This window comes from Ursus arctos, unplaced genomic scaffold (assembly GCF_023065955.2).
Source record: "Ursus arctos isolate Adak ecotype North America unplaced genomic scaffold, UrsArc2.0 scaffold_14, whole genome shotgun sequence".
Taxonomy (NCBI): Eukaryota; Metazoa; Chordata; class Mammalia; order Carnivora; family Ursidae; genus Ursus; species Ursus arctos.
This window is the reverse complement of record NW_026622808.1, coordinates 22,832,077-22,851,522: the sequence shown is the minus strand read 5'-3', so window position 1 is coordinate 22,851,522 and position 19,446 is coordinate 22,832,077. Positions and strand designations below refer to the sequence as shown.

The window sequence follows — 19,446 nt, the reverse complement described above, 5'->3', positions numbered from 1 at the left end:
ATGGAACCAGGGAATGATACACAAATTTTGGAGTTTCACCTTCTGGGACTATCAGAGGACCCAGAACTGCAGCCCCTCCTATTTGGGCTTTTCCTCTCCATGTACCTGATCACTGTGCTAGGAAACCTGCTCATCATCCTGGCCGTCAGCTCTGACTCTCACCTCCACACCCCCATGTACTTCTTCCTGGCCAACCTGTCCTTGGCAGACATCTGCTTCACCTCCACCACCATCCCCAAGATGCTGTGGAACATCCAGACTCAGAGCAAAGTCATAACCGATGAAGGTTGTATCACTCAGATATACTTTGTCCTACTCTTTGCAGGCTGGGATGATTTTATCCTGACTGCAATGGCCTATGACCGCTTTGTGGCCATCTGTCACCCCCTGCACTACACGGTCATCATGAACCCCCAGCTCTGTGGACTCCTGGTTCTGGTGTCTTGGATCATCAGTGTTCTGAATTCCTTATTACAAAGCTTAATGGCATTGCAGCTGTCCTTCTGCACAGAGGTGGAAATCCCCCATTTTTTCTGTGACCTCAATCAGGTAGTCGGGCATGCCTGTTCTGACAAGTTTCTTAATGATATAGTGATGTATTTTGCAACTGTGCTCCTGGGTGGTGCTCCCCTGCCTGGGATCCTTTATTCTTACTCTTAGATAGTTTCCTCCATATGTCGAATATCATCAGCTCAGGGCAAGTATAAAGCATTTTCCACTTGTGCATCGCACCTCTCGGTTGTCTCCTTATTTTATTATACGGGCCTAGGAGTGTACCTGAGCTCTGCTGCTCCCCAGAGCTCCCACGCAAGTGCAGTGGTCTCAGTGATGTACACGGTGGTCACCCCCATGCTGAACCCCTTCATCTACAGCCTGAGGAACAAGGACATAAAAGGGGCTCTGAAAAGAATCCTTGGGGTTCCAGTGATGTGAGGGCCAATAGTCCTGGGCTGAAGAAGTGCCCATGATTGTAGGACTCACAGTCCCAGAGCCAGCAACTGCTATTCTTTAATCAGACTGTGGAAGTAGAATCTGTTCCTTCTATTTATTTCCTGGAATTTCCATTTGTTTGAATTCAACTTTTCCATGCATTTAAGTAACTCACTTTATTAGGCTTCTTCTCTGTCTGATACACACACGCAGTTTTCCCCTTTGTCCATCTTCATATATTCCTAATGCTTTCACAAACCTTTTATCACAAGTGCCTGGAAATTTATCTTCCAAGGGACAAGTTGGACTTCTTCAAACTAATTTCATTTTGAATAACGTATACCATGCCAAGTAAATTTTTCCTTGGTTTCCCAAAAGAATACTCATGAGTTGTATTCTCCATTTGGAAGACACTACTTTAACCAACAAGCCTTTCACATAACTTTATTATAGAGGAGAATACAAAACTCCAGTTTTCATCTAGAGTCTGTCAGTCTTTTCACATCACTACCATTACTCCTCTTCCTGATCATGTGGACTCTAACACTGTTCTGGTTAAGTCTCAGGCTCCTTTCAGGGATGCTCAGGCTAGGAAAGCCCAGGCACCCCCTGCACCCCTGCACTTGTGGACATTCCCACAGATGCTTCCCTGACCAGAGCCTCTGCTGTGGCTGCACCAGCCCTTGGGTTCTCACTGTGACTGCAAGACAGGCCTCAGCAGCACCCATCGGAGAACTCTAACAAAACCAGGTCTATTCCTCATAGGTCCTGGAGGGCACATGGGATGCCCAAAGACCATTCTGGAAGGTCTCAGAGGGGGAGAGAGGCATTGAGAGGGAGAAAGAATGAGTCCCGCTAAGGGATCTGCCTTTATTAAGGCCCATGGCCAGAGTATATAGGGGTTTGTGGGTTCATGCTTTATTGGAGAATTTTATATGGTTAGAATTTGGGTGGTGAAGGGGAAAAGCAGGGTCACTCATGTGTCAGTATCAAGGTGACCTAGGGCTTTCTGAAGAAGTACTTCACAGCTGGGGGCAGCCTGAGGGCTTATCTGGTAAGTGTCCCACACCTGACAATGTGTTTATTCACCATGATTGTCCTTGAATTGCATGCCTCAGAAACCCAAAGCTTAATTCCAGACACTTATCTACAAACATGCTCCTGTGTTTCCTAACCAGTGTCCTCCTGCCCCCCCCCCCCGCCCACAGAGGTAGAATTTACTGATTCATGGGTTGCATACACCTAGTGCTCATCCCATCACGTGCCTCCTTAATGCCCATCTTCCAGTTACCCCATCCCCCACACTCCTCCCCTCCAGCGACCCTCAGTTTGTTTCCTAGAGTCAGCATCTCTTATGGTTTGCCTCCCTCTCAATTTTCATCTTATTTTATTTCTACTGTGATTCAGCTCAGCATCCAGAATGCCAACCATCGCCGCTGGCAAACACTGATTAGCAAGATCTCTCCCAGGGCAGTCGACATGGAAAGACCAATTTGAATAAATAGATTGACCTTCCATGTTCTTAGTGTCAGGATGAATGTAAGTATGAGGAAGCAAAATTTCAGAACACTCATTCTGTTACTACACAAAATATTTTCTTTCTTTCTTTCTTTCTTTCTTTCTTTCTTTCTTTCTTTCTTTCTTTCTTTCTTTCTTTCCTTCTTTCCTTCTTTCCTTCTTTCTTTCTTTCTTTCTTTCTTTCTTTCTTTCTTTCTTTCTTTTTTTTTTACATCTCAGTTCATGCTGTGAATCTGTTTACTGAAGCACAGAAGATTGGCGTCCACAACCGATAAGGTTTATTCATTGAGGTGAAGGGTTGGTTAGAGTCTTCTCTGTTTTATCACCCATTATCTTCCTGTTTCTACTTGAAAGCATCCAATGCTTCCTGCTAATATGACTCTCTCTACGGTTACACAAAATAACTCCCTTTTCCTAATGCTAAGGGATGGCAAATGAACAGTATCAGTACCATCCATTTTTACTTCCTTCCTATTCAGAAATCTCTTCACCTGCACGATCAGAGGAGGCGTCACAGGAGAGCTTGATGTCCTGCTGGTCGTGTGGTTCAGGGTCACCAGTTCTTTCTGCACAAACGTGCACATCTTTCAGATTTTCCCAGTGACTCAGGAGGAAGCTCACACATAGTCACCTGGTCATAAAATCATCAGAAAAAAACTCAAATAATAGATCGATCGTGACTTCTCTCCTCATTTGTCAGATCATATGTGTCAAATAAAAAGCAGCACACGTTCTAATTGCCTCAGGTCTGTTTACTTGCATTATTGTGTCAGTCAGCTCTTGCTGTGTAACAGGTTGTCCTTGTCAAATGGGATATCATACTGATGTGGGGTGACTGAACATGATGCTCAAGAAATAATTCTTGAAACAATTTTGGAGCAAAGAGTTGTTTTTATTACAGCACAGGGACAGGACTGGGGCAGGAAGAGCTTCACTGGGATTATAAAGAATGGCTGATTCTATGCTTTTGAGTTTGTGGAGGGAGGGCGGTAGAGATAATATAAGTTTCTAAGGAATTTCTGGATGCTGAATGTGAAGTTTACAGGACCTTAGAGCTCTGGCTATTGTCAAGATAAGGTTGCTGTCAGTCTCTAATGAAATACCAACATCAAGGCAGCCAGGAGTTCCTGGGGTGGTGTCAAGCTCTGAATGTCTGAGGGATTCATCAGGGGCTGCAGATTGTAAGGAGATTGGCTTTTACCTGCATTTCTCTTGCCTTTGTTCTCATCATCAATAATGTCTCTACAATCAAATGGCATTAATTTCTGGGAAGCATTTCTGATCTCTGCTGGGCTCCTCGGGGGTCTGTGGTCAGGAGTGAATCTCTAAATTGTGTTTCTAAGATTCATCAACCGTGTTGTATGGGGCTGTAGTGCTTTTCTGTCTCGGCCAATTCACGGTCTTATTGCTACATTTCTACAGGTAAGGTATTCTTCAATTAGAAATTAAATGAACTTACATGAATTGTTTGAATTTCATGCCACTTTCCTACATGTTAGAAGAGCTCTCTCCCAAACCTTCAATGGAGAGTCAGCTACCTGTGCTCTAGATCCTTCCCTTAGCCATGTGCAATAGATATTTTCCACGTAATTCAATTATTGGAGTATAATGACACACAATAAACTGCATATTTAAAGTATAGAATTTGAAGAATTAAAGGAGCTACACGAAAGTGAAGAGTACATAGTACAAGTTTCCATTTGTGTATAAGACTGTTAGGTAAGCTTCGACTGCTTTGTTAGGTAATTATTAAAAATTTAAGCTCCCTGAGCCTCTTTCCTCATTTTTCAAGGCAGTGTGGATTACTAAATATATGTTAAATGAATCTTGTAAGAAAAGAATGAAATGTATGGAAATTAGTTTTTTACTCCTAAGAAAGCAGTCCAGTATAGTGGTTGTGACGTGTGTGTGTGTGTGTGTGTGTGTGTGTGTGTACACATTTTTCTTTCAAATAAGCACATTCCCTCCATGTGTACACACAGAGACAATTTATGATTTCATCTTTTATGTTGAAGGAAACTTGAGGAAGAGTTGGAGAGGATAGCACTGAAAAGAATGAATGGTTGAATCAATATGAAATGAAAGGATGCAGCAATATAGACACAAAGCTGTAAATTATAATGCGAGACCTTAATTTTGATCCTGAGTTCCTTTCCGATGACACAGCTTCAAAGGCCTCATAGTGAGACCACAGGCATATTTAAGCCACAAGGAATTCACCGTACCAACTGATGGGGCAGAATATCTCTAAATCGATTTAATTTTTTTTTTCTAATTAATGTGGGTTCTTTAAGTGTAAATTGCCCTCATCCAAGGGAAGCTATGAATGAATTGGAAAGATTAAACTTAATATCCTCAAAAATTTTATTGATGATGTCCATATGGATTCCTCCTGATGCTGTAAAATATCCCCACACTAGTTGTTTAAAACAAACACATACCTACTCTTACACTTCTGGAAGCAAAAGCTTGAAAGGAGTCTCACACTGCTAACAGTGACATGTCTGTAGGGTTGAATTCTTTCCAGACGCTCATGGAAGAATCTGTTTTCTTTCCAATTCTAGTCTCAATTTTGAGCTGCCTGAGTTCTTGGCTCACAGCTCTTCCTCCACCTTCAGAGCCAGCAGGGCAGCATTTTCAAAGTCTGACATCAACTCTTTTGTCTCCCTCATTAACATTTGGAGGACCATTGTGATTACCTTTGTCCACCTGGACAATCACAGCTAATCTTTTTATCTTAATGGCAGCTGATTAGGAACCCTGTTCTAGCTGCTACCTTAATCCTTCTTTGCTATAAAAAATAACACCTTAAACGTACTGGGGATAGTTCTACTTTGAACTTTTTGAGGGACCTCCATATTGTTTTCCAGAGTGGCTGCACCAGCCTGCATTCCCACCACTGGTGCTAGAGGGTTCCCCATTCCCACATTCTCACCAACACCTCTTTTACACGAGTTGTTACTTTTAGCCATTCTGACAGTTGTGAGGATGTATCTCCTTGTGGTTTTGATTTGTATTTTCCTGATGATGAGGGATGTTGAGTATTTTTTCATGTGTTGGTTGGCCATTTGCAAAGAGTGATATTTTGACTTATTCCTTGCTGATCTTGATGCATTTTATTTCTTTTTGTTTTCTGATTGCTCAGGCTAGGACTTCCAGTACTATGTTGAACAACAGTGACAACAGTGGACATCCCTGTCATGTTCCTGACCTTAGGGGAGAAGCTCTCTGTTTTTCCCCACTGAGGATGAAATTAGCTGTGGGTCTATCCTATATGGCCTTTTTGATGTTGAGGTATGTTCCTTCCATTCCTACTGTCTTGTGCGTTTTTATCAAGAATGGATGTTATATTTTGTCAAATGCTTTTTCTGCATCGATTAAGGGGTTCTTACCTTTTCTTTTATTAATGTGGTATATCACCTTGCAACCTAGGAATAAATCCCACTTTGTCATGGTGAATAATTGTTTTTATGTACTGATGGATCTGAATAGCTAGTATCTTGAGAATTTTTACATCCATGTTCATCAGGGATATTGGTATGTAATTCTCATTTTTAATGTTATCTTTGTCTGATTTTGGTATCAAGGTAACGCTGGCCTCATAAAACGAGTTTGGAAGTTTTCCTTCCATTTTTATTTTTTGGAAAAGTTTCAGAAGGATAGGTATTAATTCTTATTTAATGTTTGGTAGAATTCCCTGGAAACTCTCTGGCCCTGGACTCTTATTTGTTGGGAGATTTTTGATTACGGATTCAATTTCATTGCTGGTATGGGTCTACCCTACTACCCAGCATTTAGATTACTAAGGATTTATACAAAGGATACAAATATAGTGATTTGAAGGGGCACATGAACCCCAATGTTTATAACAGCAATGTCCACAATAGCCAAAATATGGAAATAACACAAATGTCCATCAACTGATGAATGGATAAAGAAGATGTGGTACATATATACAATGGAGCGTTACTCAGCCATCAAAAGAATGAAATCTTGCCATTTGAAACAATGTGGGTGGAACTAGACTGTTTTATGCTAAGTAAAAGAAGTCAGTCAGAAAAAGACAAATACCATATGATTTCACTTATATGTGAAATTTAAGAAACAAAATTGATGTACATAGGGGAAGGAAGGAAAAAAATAAGATAAAAACAGAGAGGGAGACAAAACATAAGAGACTCTTAACTATAGGGAACAAACTGAGGGTTGCTGGAGAGGAGGTGGGTGGGCAGATGGGGTAACAGGGTGATGGGCATTAAGGAGGCCACGTGATGTAATAAGCACTGGGTGTTGTACACAACTGATGAATCACTAAATACTACCCCTGAAACTAATAATACACTATATGTTAACTAGCTTGAATTTAAATAAAATCTAAAAAACATGAAGGTACTGGGGATTAAGATGTGGACACATTTGGGAGGGCCTTACTCTGCCTACTACAAAGTCTTTTTCATAAGTTATTATTTTGGTCACTTAAGAAAGCAATACACAGAGTTTACACAGCCTGAAGAATGAGTGAATATCTGGTTAATTCAAAATTTCATGCAATGACAATATTTGGTACAAAAGCCTAAAACTCCCTACACCTACCTCTAACATGGGATCACAGCTTATCTAACCTGAGAGTGCTCCACACACCAGGACCTGCACATCAACATCACCCGAGAGTTTGCTACAAATGCAGAATCTCTGGGCCACCGAGGCCCTGAGACCAGACTCTGCCTTTGTAGTGGGACCTGTGTGGATTCACAGGCACATTGAGGTTGGAGAGATGCTGGTCTAAATGGATTTCTCATGTTTTATGGTTGACATTTGTGGCAGGATGATAATATGTTGGAGGTGGTTTCCTTTGGATTGCAGGTGTTCAGCAGCATCCCTTCAGACATCACCAGACATCCCCAGGGGCAAATTATTTTCTGGTTGAAACCAATGCCACAGAGTTTGAGAACTAGAAGCATCCTGACAGAATGACACTCAAGGCCACCACATACTCGGATATTCAGTGTGGACAGATCACTAACAGCACCAAGCACCATGTCTGCAATGTAGATTGGAGTTCATAAATGTATTTCCTCAGGGATAAGATGTTTATAAAAATAAATCAAACAATCCCTATGAGATGGAAGCTCATGGTATAGTACATAACATGATCTAAACACGTCTGTTATAATTACAACCATCTTACGACAAAAAACTACGTGGAAGCTCTTGACTTGTATAAAGTAAGCAATTCCTAATTAAGATCAAATGTGTCTGAAGCCAGTGTGTGTGGTGGTCAAGGTTTATTATCAGAAGAACCCCCTTCTCTGCCTTATTGAAAAGAAGAACAGACCCTGTCTGGTGACAGCAGGGCTGGGTCCCCACCACATGTCAATGCTTTGAAGATAAAGAGACCTAATACACTGGGTGTACAATGAATCATGAAATGCTACATCAAAAACTAATGTTGTACTGTATGGCAACTAACATAACATAATAAAAAATTTTAAAAAAATTAAAATAAATACAGAGACCTAATCCAGGTAAGTTACTAGGTCTTAGACTTGGAGAAAATTGTAACTTGGAGCTGAGAAAAGATGCTAGGAGATTCAGACATCAGGAGGGGGGCAAGTTCAGGGAAAGGGAGTAAAAGGAATAAAAAACGAATTACCAAAAACTGGATTCATTTGACCTCTAACCCTGTCTTTTGGGAACTGAGATCCATTAGGAAAACATCCTTTCTGTCCAGAGAACTTTTCCACTTGGGAATCAGTTGCGTGGAGACTGGAGCCACAAAAGGGAAATGTACCTAATGAGCAGATACAAGGAGCTATAAATAACTCCTCGTCCCCAGTCCATCAGCCTGTGCAACCTCAGATGGGAAGGACCATGCTTCTTGTCTGTTTGTTCCAAGTCCTACCTAATTCTGGCTGGAGGCCAATGATTCACTCCATCCTGCTGTCTCAGCTGAGGTTAGAGCTTTAGTCTGTATCATCTGCTGTCCAAGGAGGAATTCAGACTTCCATAAGGACACCTTCCTGTCACACACCCAGCCAGGTGAGTCCAACACCCCAGTGGTCCATGGATGACAGGGTCAGAGAGAATGGAAGCCAAGAACATTGACAGATCATCACCTGAGAGCCAATTCCACTTAGCCCAGAGCAAAAGATCCCTGTGTTTATTTGTTGACTGATTAATTAATTTATTCAGTGCTAATGTCAATTTCACAGAGTGACCGCTACTCACACTTTTGAAGGTCTTTCATATTCTTTATCATTAAATTGCTATTATAGCAATGCTAGAAAAACTATGTTGTGATTGTTAAACTCAAACTGTCACTCTAATTGGGTGTGATTTTATCCCCTGTGGGGGGGGGGGTCATTGATCACTGTCTGGAGCCAGCTTCGCCTGTCATAGTGGAGAGGGGTGCGTGGAGGTAATGTATAAACACCCTACAATGCACGGGACACCCACCACCCCAGGGCGGGCTCTGGCCAGAATGTCCATGGTGCAGAGACAGAGAAGCCCTGAGGTAGAGAATATCAGTATTTGGAACACAGCTGCCTTCAACCTTGTAACAACTTATTTTTCTACCAGCGAATTCACAGTAACCCCTTGGCCACCAGTTTAAAAGTTCCAACCACAAAGAATGTCACTATAGGTTTGTTCCCCAGGCTGCTGGTAATAGAGACGTTTCTTTTTTTGGGGGGGGCACATTCATATTTATTTTTTTTAATGATTTTTTATTATACTATGTTAGTCACCATACAGTACATCCCCGGTTTCCGATGTAAGGCTCGATGATTCATTAGTTGTGTATAACACCCAGTGCACCATGCAATACGTGCCCTCCTTACTACCCATCACCGGTCTATCCCATTCCCCCACCCCCTCCCCTCTGAGGCCCTCAGTTTGTTTCTCATAGTCCATAGTCTCTCATGTTTCATTCCCCCTTCTGATTACCCCCCCTTTCTTTATCCCTTTCTTCCACTACTGATCATCCCAGTTCTTATGTTCCATAGATGAGAGAATTCATATGATAGTTGTCTTTCTCTGCTTGACTTATTTCACTTAGCATTATCTCCTCCAGTGCCGTCCATGTTGTAGCAAATATTGAGAACTCATTCTTTCTGATAGCTGAGTAATATTCCATTGTATATATGGACCACACTTCTTAATCCAGTCATCTGTTGAAGGGCATCTTGGCTCCTTCCACGATTTAGCTATTGTGGACATTGCTGCTATGAACATTGGGGTGCATATGGCCCTTCTCTTCACTACGTCTGTATCTTTGGGGTAAACACCCAGTAGTGCAATGGCTGGATCATAGGGTAGCTCAATTTTTAACTTTTTAAGGGACCTCCACACGGTTTTCCAGAGTGGCTGTACCAACTTGCATTCCCACCAACAATGTAGGAGGGATCCCCTTTCTCCACATCCTCTCCAACAATTGTTGTCTCTTGCCTTGTCTATTTTTGCCATTCTAACTGGCGTAAGGTGGTATCTCAGTGTGGTTTTGATTTGAATTTCCTTGATGGCTAATGATTTTGAACATTTTTTCATGTGTCTGTTAGCCATTTGTATGTCTTCATTGGAAAAGTGTCTGTTAATATCTTCTGCCCATTTTTTGATTTGTTTATTTGTTTCTCGTGTATTGAGTTTGAGAAGTTTTTGTAGATCTTGGATACCAGTCCTTTATCTGTAGTGTCATTTGCAAATATATTCTCCCATTCCGTGGGCTGCCTCTTAGTTTTTCTGTTTCCTTGGCTGTGCAGAAACTTTTAATCTTGATGAAGTCCCATAAATTCATTTTATCTTTTGTTTCTCTTGCCTTTGGGGATGTATCATGAAAAAGGTTGGTTTGGCCGATGTCGTAGAGGTTGCTGCCTATGTTCTCCTCTAGAATTTTGATGGATTCCTGTCTCACATCGAGGTCTTTCATCCATTTGGAGTTTATTGTTGTGTATGGTGTGAGAGATTGGTCAAGTTTCATTCTTTTGCATGTAGCTGTCCAATTTTCCCAGCACCATTTATTGAAGAGACTGTCTTTTTCCCACCGTATGTTTTTTCCTGCTTTGTCAAATATTAGTTGCCCAAGGAGCCGAGGGTCCATTTCTGGGCTCTCTATTCTGTTCCATTGGTCTATATGTCTGTTTTTGTGCCAGTACCATGCTGTCTTTGTGATCACAGCTTTGTAGTACAGCTCGAAATCCGGCATTGTGATGCCCCCAGCTTTGTTTTTTCCTTTTCAACAGTTCCTTGGAGATTCGGGGCCTTTTCTGGTTCCATACTAATTTAAGGACTATTCCAGTTCTTTGAAAAATGTCCTCAGTATTTTGATCGGGATAGCATTGAAAGTGTAGATTGCTCTGGGTAGCATGGACATTTTAACTATGTTAATTCTTCTGATCCATGAGCATGGAATATCTTTCCATCCTTTTATGTCTTCCTCAATGTCTTTCAAGAGTGATTTATAGTTTCTAGACTATAGGTCCTTTACGTCTCTGGTTAAGTTAATTCCAAGGTAACGTATGGTTTTTGGTGCTATTGTAAATGGGATGGATTCCCTAATTTCTATTTCTTCGGTCTTGTTATTCTTGTATAGGAATGCAACTGATTTCTGAGCATTGATATGTATCCCGCCACGTTACTGAACTGCTCTATAACTTCTAATAGTTTGGGAGTGGCTTCTTTTGGGTTTTCCATATAGAGCATCATGTCATCTGTGAAAATAGACATTTTGACTTGTTCTTTGCATTTGAATACCTTTGATCCCTTTTTGTCCTCTGATTGCTGTTGCAAGGACTTCTAGTACTATGTTGAATAATAGTGGCGAGAGTAGGCATCCTTGTCGAGTTTCTGATTTTAAAAGGGAAAGGCTTCCAGCTTTACCCCATTGAGAATAATATTTGCAGTAGGCTTTTCATAGATGGCTTTTATGAGATTGAGAAATGTACCTTCTATTCCTACACTCTGAAGGGTTTTAATCAGGAAAGCATGCTGTATTTTGTCAAATGCTTTTTCGGCATCGATTGAGAGGATCATATGGTTCCTGAGTCTTTTCTTGTTGATATGATGTATCACGCTGATTGATTTGCGAGTATTGAACCACGCTTGCATCCCAGGTATGAATCCCTCTTGATCGTGATGGATAATCCTTTTAATGAACTGTTGGATTCTATTAGCAAGTATCTTGTTGAGGATTTTGGCGTCCATATTCATTAGGGAAATCGGTCTGTAATTCTCCTTTTTGAGGGGGTCTTTGCCTGGTTTGGGGATCAAGGTAATTTTGGCCTCATAGAATGAGTTTGGTAGTTTTCTATTTTTTCTATTGTTTCTATTTTTGGAAATAGCTTTAGGAGAATAGGTATTATTTCTTCTTTGAATGTTTGGTAGAATTCCCCAGGAAAACCGTCCGGGCCTGGAGTTTTGTTATTTGGAAGGTTGTTTATCACTGACTCAATTTCTTCATAATTAATTGGCCTGTTTAAGAAATCAATTTCTTCCGGTTTCAATCATGGTAGTTTATAGGTTTCCAGGAAGGATTCTATCTCTTCCAGATTGCTTAGTTTATTGGCATATAGCTGTTGATAAAAATTTCTAATAATCCTTCCAATTTCAATGGTGTTCATCGTGACCTCTACTTTTTCATTCATAATTTTAATAATCTGGGTCCTTTCTCTTTTCTTTTGGATAAGTCTTGCCAGTGGTCTGTCAATTTTATTGATTCTCTCAAAGAACCAGCTTCTAGTCCTGTTGATCTGCTCTACTGTATTTCTGGTTTCTGCTTGATTGATTTCAGTTCTAATTTTGGTCAACTGCTTCCTCGTGCGTGGATTAGGCCTGTCCCTCTGTTGCTGTTCCAGCTTCTTGAGGTGAGAATATAAAAACTGCATTTTAGATTTTTCTGTTCTTTTGAGTGAGGCTTGGATGGCTGTGTATTTTCCCCTTAGGACTGCCTTTGCAGTATCCCATAGGTTTTGGACTGTTGTATTTTCATTCTCATTGGTCTCCATAAATTGTTTAATTTGATTTTTGATTTCCTGGTGTATCGAGTCATTCCTGAACAGGATGGTTCTTAGTCTCCAAGTGTTTGAGTTTCTTCCAAATTTTTCCTTGTGGTTGAGATCCAATTTCAGAGCGTTGTGGTCTCAGAATATGCAGGGGATAATTTCAATCTTTTGGTATCGGTTGAGACCTGTTTTGTGTCCCAGAACATGGTCTATTCTTGAGAATGTTCCATGGGCATTAGAATAGAATGAGTATTCTTTGGTTCTGGGGTGTAGTGGTGTGTGTGTATATATATATATATATATATATATATATATATATATATATATATATATATATATATGAGGTCCAACTCGTCGAGCATGGCATTCAAAGCCTTTGATTCTTTACTGTTTTTGCCAGGGTGTTCTGTCTATTTCTGAGAGTGGAGTGTTGAGGTCCCCTACTATTAATGTATTTTTATTTATATGTCTCTTTATTCTGGTTAAGAGTTGGCTTGTGTATCTTGCTGCTCCCCTGTTGGGGGCATATATATTTATAATTGTCATATCCATTTATTGAATACTTCCTTTAAGAATAATATAGTGCCCTTCTGCGTCTCTAACTATAGTCTGTAGTTTAAAATCCAATTTATCTGATATGAGAATTGCTACCTCAGCTTTCTTTTGAGGTCCATTTGCGTGAAAGATGGTACTCCATCCCCTTACTCTCAGTCTGAATGCATCTTTGGGTTCGAAATGAGTCTCTTGTAGACAGCAAATGGATGGGTCATTTCTTTTTATCCAATCTGCAACCCTGTGGCATATTATGGGAGCATTTATGCCATTCACATTAAGACTGAGTACTGAGAGATATGATTTTAATGATGCCATGTTGCCAGTAAAGTCTTTGTTTGTATTGGCTGTGACTTTCTGTTCTGTATCACTCTTGGGGCCTTTTTACTTTTATAGAACCCCCCGTAATATCTCCTGTAGGGCTGGTTTCGTGGTTACGAAATTGGTTAGTGACTGGCGATTCTGAAATGTCTTTATTTCTCCATCTATTGTCAATGACAGCCTTGCTGGATAAAGGATCCTTGGCTGCATGTTTTTCTCTGAAAGAGCTTTAAATATGCTCCCCCAACCCTTTCTCTCATTCCAGGTCTGTGTAGACAGGTCTGACGTAATTCTGATGCCTTTGCCTTGGTACGTGAGAAATTTCTTTGCCCTGGCCGCTTTCAATACTGTATCATTGGATCTAATATTTGTGAAATGCACTATGACGTGACGTGGCGTAGGTTTGTCGTGGTTGAGCTTGGGAGGGGTCCTCTCTGCCTCTTGGACACGAATGTGTGTTTCGCTTGCTAGATTAGGGAAGTTTTCAGCTACAATTTGTTCAAATATCTCTTCTAGACCTCTGTTTTTCTCCACCCCCTCGGGGATGCCGATGATTCTAACATTGGATCGTTTCATTGAGTGAGTAATCTCCCGTAAGCTACATTCATGGGCTTGGATTTCTTTAGGAGCTGCTTCTATTTTGGTTTTTTCCTCTATTAACCCATCCTCCAATTCACTAACCCTTTCCTCTGCTTTGGTGACCCTGGCCGTCAGAGCCTCTAGTTTTGCCTGCATTTGGCTCATAGAATTTTTAATTTCTGTCAGATTCGCTCTCATTTCTGTCCTTAGGGATTCTATATTCTCAGTAACTTTTTCGTTAATACTTTTTTCAATTCTACTCATCATTTTGACCATTGTTACTCTGAATTCCATTTCTGATACTTTGTTTACATCCATATCCATTATTTCTGTGGCAGAGGCCACAGACTCACTTTCTTTTCTTTGCTGGGAGGGGGGCTTCTCCTTCTTGTCATTCTGATGAGGAGAGGTTGCGGGGTTGTCCAGAGCCCAAATTATTGACTGGGTCCCAGGCTGTACCCCTTGTTTTATAGGGATCTTAGGAATGTGGGCTTCTTCTTTAAAGGTTTTATTTATTTATTTATCTGAGAGAGAGAGCCAGACATTCAGAAGAACGGGAACAGAAGCAGGGGAGTGGGAGAGGAAGTAGCAGGCTCCCAGCGGAGGAGCCCGATGAGGGACTCCTTTCCGGAACGCCGGGATCACACGCTAAGCCGGAGACAGGCGCTCAATGACTGCGCCACCCAGGCGCCCTGGGTTGTGGGCTTCTTGATTTTTCAGCCTGCCTTCTGTGTTCTGGGGGATGGGCCTGCCACTCCGATACTCTGGCAACCCTCTTTGGGTAGAGTCTCCGTGTCCCCTGTGAGGGGGGATGGGGATGGACAGGCTGTGAGCTGGTATTTCCAGGCTTTTGTTCTCTGGCGGCTTTCCCTGGCGGTCTGCTATGCCTCTTCTGAGAGTCAGAGCAACAGAGACTGCATTGTCACAGAACAGAGGGATTGCGGTCCATTCTCCACTGATGTTCTGGCCACTTTAACTCTGTTACTGTTGGTGCTGCTCAACCCTGCAGCGTCCCGGGATGTGCGCCCCATACCCGGCGTCCCTGCCCTCACTTCCAGGGCCGGCGCTTCTCTGTCCTTTTGTTTCTAACACCGCCAGCCGCCAGCCGCCCCCACGCTCTCCGGTATCTCCGGGTCTCAGTCTATGCCCGGTGAGCACAACGGGATTCCGGAGTTCCGTGAGGAGTCTGTTGGCGCACGCACCCGGTTCAGGGTCTCAGTCTGCTGTTTCATGGGTGCTGACCGTGACCGCGAGTCCGCCCGCCCCCCCTCACCCCCCCCCCCCCCCCGTGCAGGTGGCCCGCCAGACGCCAGCCGCCCCTCGCGGGCTCCGGGAGCTCCTGGTCTCAGTCTGGATCCCGTTAGCACACCGGATTTTCTGGTGTTCCGCGAGATGCCTAGTGGCGCGCTCTCCGGTTTCACCGGTCTCAGTACTCCGCTCTCTCGCGGGTGCTGTCCGTGAGTCCGCCCGCTCCCCTGTGGAGGTGGCTGCTGCTTCCTGGCGCCCGAACACAACAGCTCCCTGCCCCTTCCATTTATCTTCCGATATCTGTGCGCCGGTTTCACGGCTCCCCTCTTCGTACCTCAATACTCAGCGCTGGAGATGTTCATTTGTAGAGATCCAGATGTATCTTCCTGCGTCTCAGGCAGATTCCGTGGTTATTTAGGCTGGTCTGGTACCTATCCAGCTCGACTCAGGGGACTGGCTGAAAAAGGGTCCCCTACTCCTCCACCATCTTAACCAATAGAGACGTTTCTTACTGTTATTAAACTATCCCTCAGTTTCATCGAACTTCATATATTTGATGACCATTCTCATTTTTTTTTATTATATGCCCATACATTATTCTCTTTCTCCCTCTTTCTTTTATTTTTAAAAAACTATCATCATTTTAAATAACTTTTTCAGATCCTTATTTTCAATTGACTTTTGGAACCTATTTTGACCATAAAAAATTGACATTTTATTTAAATATGTCTACCGACTTACTTCTGAGTTTCTTGTTATATTTAAGTGGTGTTGCCCAACTGTAGGTTTTCTGTGTAGTTTTCTTGATGTTCTAATATATTGTAGGGTTACACTTACCCTGAGGTCGTAATCCTCTGAGTTTTAGTAAGATCTGAGACAATGGACCAATTTCATATTCTTCCAAACAGGTACCCTTTTATGCCAGCCTTTGTTGAGCAATTCAACCTTTTCCAATGAATAAGAAATACAACCTTGCCATGTGGTAAATGTCCTTATAATTTGAGACCTAATTCCTGGCACATTTAACAAATAAAACCTGAGGATCTACCATGGGCCAGAACATTCTGGAAACATGACATGTTATATTCTTTCATATCTATGGTTTTTCTAATTTACTTACTAATCCACATTGATATCATTGATGATTGCTATTTTATAACCCATTTCAGTTCGTTTTGGTTTTTTATACAAATTCACTGAGGACAGTTGTTTTGAAACTACTCATTTTATATTTTAACCTGGTTTTGTGATGCCTTCATTTTTTTCATTCTCTAACTTTTCAGATTCTTAGGTCTTTTTATATTAAGCACATATATTCACATAACTTGGTGAAAAAAAAACAAATGTGAACCAGGAAAGTGAGGTCCATGCACTTTTGAATCATGTATCATAACAGTGAGGACAGAGCACGATGAAATAAATGTGTATATGATATGATGCCCGAAGACAGAATTATATGAAGAAAATTACCTATTACAAAACAATAGAACTGTCATGGTGTGGGCAAGATTATAGAGCATGGACTGTGGACCCCTTTGCTCAGCAGATGAAATCCAGTTTGAGGATCAATGTGTGCCCCTTGGGTTTGTCAAAGGAAAGAACAATACCCAAAGCCCAAGAATATCAATAAAAGATGCCTCATCCCCTATCAGACCACATAGAAAAGAAACAACCAAATCATGATGCAGGAGGTACAGGAAAAATAAGGCTTCCATGCTTGATATAAAAATGCCCAACTTTTGTTGTTTTGTGTACACTTCCTTTTGTGAAGTGTTGGTTTATCCCTTTGCTAATTTGGGGGGTGTACCATATAAATATATATATTTATAGATATATGAATATATATGTATCTTAATATTTATATATATTGTTTGTCCATGGGAGATTTAAGAATTGGCATTTCTGCACTTTGCAGGGAAAAGTTCACTGATCTGGCTACTTGGGTTGGATTCATTCCCAGCATAACCAGGATGGTGGGGCTGAGAAAGACAGGGGAATAACACAAGCCAGGAGACCACGGTGTCCTGTGTGTGTGTGACTGTAGAGTGTGAGCAGTCCCCACAACAGGGAGCCAGGACCCATAAATCCCAAGGTGACACAACACAAGGGCCAGAACTCGATCAAGAGAGACCGCTAGGACACCTTTTTCAGCCGGTCCCCTGAGTCGAGCTGGATAGGTACCAGACCAGCCTAAACAACCACGGAACCAGCCTGAGATGCAGGAAGATGCATCTGGATCTCTACAAATGAACATCTCCAGCGCTGAGTATTGAGGTACGAAGCAGGAAGCCATGAAACCTTGCACAGATATCGGAAGATAAGCGGAAGGGGGAGGGAGCCACCGTGTTCGGGCGCCGGGAAGCAGTAGCCACCTGCACGGGGGAGCGGGCAGGGCTCGCGGACAGCACCCGCAAAACAGCAGACTGAGACCGTGAGCCAGGTGCGCGCACCACCAGGCATCTCGCGGAACACCGGAATCCTGGTGCGCTCACTGGATCCAGACTGAGACCGGGAGCTCCGGGAGCGCACGTGGGGTGGCTGGTGGCTGGTGGTGTTAGAAACACAAGGGACAGAGACACGCCGGCCCTGGAAGTGAGGGCTGGGACGCCGGGTGTGGGGCGCACATCCCGGGGCGCTGCAGGTTTGAGCAGCACCAACAGTAACAGAGTTAAAGTGGCCAGAACATTAGTAGAGAATGGGCCACAATCCCTCTGTTCCGTGACAGAGGCAGAAATTCGGCCACTGCTGCTCTGACTATCAGAAGAGGCACAGCAAACTGCCAGGGAAAGCCGCCAGAGAACAAAAGCCTGGAAATACCGACTCAGAGAATGCCCATCCCCATCCCCCTCACAGGGGACACAGAGACTCTACCCAAACAGGGTTGCCTGAGTATCGGCGCGGAAGGACCCTCCCCCAGAACACAGAAGGCAAGCTGAAAAATCAAGAAGCCCACAACCCAGGGCGCCTGGGTGGCGCAGTCTTTAGTGCCTGTCTCCGGCTTAGGGCGTGATCACGGCGTTCCGGAAAGGAGTCCCTCATCGGGCTCCTCTGCTGGGAGCCTGCTTCTTCCTCTCCCACTCCCCTGTTTCTGTTCCCTCTCTCGCTGGTTGGCTGCCACATAAATAAATAAATAAATAAATAAATAAATAAATAAATAAAATCTTTAAAGAAGAAGCCCACATCCCTAAGATCCCTATAAAACAAGGGGCACGGCCTGGGACCCAGTCAATAATTTGGGCTCTGGACAACCCCGCAACCTCTCCTCAACAGAATGACAAGAAGCAGAAGCCCCCCCTCCAACAAAGAAAAGACAGTGATTCTGTGGCCTCTGCCACAGAAATAATGGATATGGATGTAAACAAAGTATCAGAAATGGAATTCAGAGTAACAATGGTCAAGATGATGAGTAGACTTGAAAAAAGTATTAAGGAAAATGTTACTGAGAATATAGATTCCCTAAGGGCGGAAATGAGAGCGAATTTGACAGAAATTAAAAATTCTATGAGCTAAATGCAGGCAAAACTAGAGGCTCTGACGGCCAGGGTCACCAAAGCAGAGGAAAGGGTTAGTGAATTGGAGGATGGGTTAATAGAGGAAAAAACCAAAATAGAAGCTGCTCTTGAAAAAATCCAAGCCCACGAATGTAGGTTACGGGAGATTACTCACTCAATGAAACGATCCAATGTTAGAATCATCGCATCTCCGAGGGGGTGGAGAAAAACAGAGGTCTAGAAGAGATATTTGAACAAATTGTAGCTGAAAACTTCCCTAATCTAGCAAGGGAAACACACATTCGTGTCCAAGAGGCAGAGAGGACCCCTCCCAAGCTCAACCACGACAAACCTACGCCACGTCACGTCATAGTGCATTTCGCAAATATTAGATCCAATGATATAGTATTGAAAGCGGCCAGGGCAAAGAAATTTCTCACGTACCAAGGCAAAGGCATCAGAATTACGTCAGACCTGTCTACACAGACCTGGAATGAGAGAAAGGGTTGGGGGAGCATATTTAAAGCTCTTTCAGAGAAAAACATGCAGCCAAGGATCCTTTATCCAGCAAGGCTGTCATTGACAATAGATGGAGAAATAAAGACATTTCAGAATCGCCAGTCACTAACCAATTTCGTAACCACGAAACCAGCCCTACAGGAGATATTACGGGGGGTTCTATAAAAGTAAAAAGGCCCCAAGAGTGATACAGAACAGAAAGTCACAGCCAATACAAACAAAGACTTTACTGGCAACATGGCATCATTAAAATCATATCTCTCAGTACTCAGTCTTAATGTGAATGGCATAAA

General features: G+C 42.6%; 1 pseudogene; it reads left to right on the top strand.

The window, feature by feature from the left end:
* LOC125283788 (olfactory receptor 7A10-like) lies at nt 1-933 on the top strand (annotated as a pseudogene).
* The last annotated feature ends 18,513 nt before the right edge of the window (nt 934-19,446 follow it).